Raw genomic sequence first — 2,396 nt, forward strand, 5'->3', positions numbered from 1 at the left:
CAGCGGCGTGTGGTGAGGCGAGGCGGGGCATGGTAGGAGGTGGAGATTGGATTGGGAGGCAACTGCAGACTCATGCGGGTGCGTGGGTAATTTTTCTTTCCTTTTCTCTAGCACGTAACGTTTCGGATTGACTTATCACAAGGACCGTGGGTTCAATTACCATAGAGTATAAGGACCTTTTTAGAAAAACACCGTGACGGTGAACCCGACAGACTCAACCCGTGCTTTATTATTACTAGTAAAAATACCCGTGTGTTGCAACGGGATAAAAAGTTAACACACAATCTAGCCTCAATAAGCATTGCTGAGACCACCTCCCCCGCCCCTCCCCACCCATACACAGGTCAATGTCCTATATTTTAACCCCCATCTGTGTGGCCGCCTATATTTCTTCCCACCATGATCGCGACAGATATATGTTAATAAATTTGTATGAAAATATATTCTTGTACTCTATGCTTATTTGTATTAAAAAAATATTGACATCTAAATGAATGGTAAAAGTATGCTGAAAAGGTCTATATCTTGGGACAACTACTTCTCAACTATTCCCAAAGTGTAAGTTGTGCCATCTATGATCATATCATTAAGGAAAATAATGGAAGATTCTTATCGATGATTTATGCTCAGACATGATACACTTCTTCGACACTTATTATGAGTACACGACATAGTAAATCTTTGAGATGTAGCACCTGTTAGCATATGAGTTGACCTTGAGGCTTATTGTGTCCTTATGTCAGTTATCTTAAATCCACCATCTGAAACTACAATTATGACATCATTGTGCAATTTATAAGTATAAAATTATTTTCTAACTTATTATATGCATCTGCAAGTTAAGCATGGAATTAAACTCCGCTGGTACATGCTAATGATCATAAAGGATGCCAGTAAGCCAGTAATTTACTCAAACAACCATGACCGGAAAAAAAACCATGACCAAGATGCAGACTCATCACATTCACACTCGTTTCAGCCATAAACCACCCAAACAAAAGATCAGGGTACTGTACGGGGGATAGAGATCGCCGGCAAAGGCAGGGATCACATGGATGCCGACACCGCGGTTCGAAGGGCCTGAAACACCTCGCCCACCATTATCACATCCGGGCAGGATCCCAACAGGGCGGAGATTTTCACCTCACCACACCTGACCTATAAATTGTACGAGCAGGAAAACATAGCATAGCACGGAGAAATCCACCAATGGTTTTGATCTAGGGTTGATGTTGGCTAACAATATGAACTCGCGTGTTTTCAGCAACCATCATTTGCATCGCCGGCGTCGCGTACGCCCCAGCCGCTCCAAAACCAAGAATCGACAGCGTCGCGGTAGGAGCTGCCCCGGCTGGCTGGGGACAACCGTACCCCTCGGCATCGGCCATGAAGGCCGACGCGGCGCGCTGCTGTGCATGGGAGCTGTAGCCGGTCAGGATGCACGCGTGCCCCGACTTCTCGTACTCCCGCCGGCTCACCACGCGGGTGCTCAGCTCCCGTAGCTCCTCCACCAGCGCCCTGCACCTTGTGTCGTCGGCCAGCGCCGGCACCAGCGCCTCCCGTCTGCGCTCCAGTATCCTCGCGGCCTCCGCGTACTCGCCATGCTCTGCGGCCGCACGCGCCACCGCGATGTCCTCCGTCGCCTCCACGCGGAATGTCTCACGCGCCACATCCATGGATGGTTGCTGGTCCTTGGCTAGCTCCACCGGCCTGTGCACTGCCACGTCCTCGTCGGCCACGTCCAGCACCGTCCGGTCGCCGTGTCGCGATAGGTGCAGGTCACCTTCACGAGTTGCGTCACGTCGTCCGCGTTGCCGGCCCTCGGCACGTCCACCAGGAGCAGGAAGCGCCTTTCCTCGTCCGCGTAGAGCTCGCCACGTCCACCGAGGCGGAGCGCCCGTATGCGTCGATGCTGGTGTTGTAGCGGCCGGACTTGACTGCACGGACGCGCACCCGGTGCACGCACTTGACGGTGATCAGCGCCTCCTGCACGACCACGGAGAGGAGCCCGCCGAGGCCGTATGCTGGTCGGAAACGGATCGAGCGGGATTGAGCGATAGTCGTATGTTGGTCGAGATAGATCAGGTTTTTTTTTTGAACGGATTGGGTTGATATATGCGATATACGAACCAGGTTGGACGGACGGACGAACATGCTATTAGTACCATCTTGTTTATATTACGATTTTTCCCATATCTTTCCCTAATAATAATAATAATAATAATAATAATAATAATATAATATAATAATAATGATAATATAAATGAGGTGGTACTAATTTGGCAAACAAAAACGTTTCGTGAACGAGGAAAAAACGTTTCGTATTTACTCCGAACTCTTTTGTCCGTACCGATCTTGTGGCTGGCGCGTGGCTTCACGGGCTTTAGCCCATCCAT

General features: G+C 49.6%; 1 pseudogene; it reads right to left on the reverse strand.

Moving 5' to 3' along the window:
- Positions 1-1,047: 1,047 nt before the first annotated feature.
- On the reverse strand, positions 1,048-2,396 carry LOC125554804 (annotated as a pseudogene).

Source organism: Triticum urartu, chromosome 4 (genome assembly GCF_003073215.2).
Source record: "Triticum urartu cultivar G1812 chromosome 4, Tu2.1, whole genome shotgun sequence".
Classification (NCBI taxonomy): domain Eukaryota; kingdom Viridiplantae; phylum Streptophyta; class Magnoliopsida; order Poales; family Poaceae; genus Triticum; species Triticum urartu.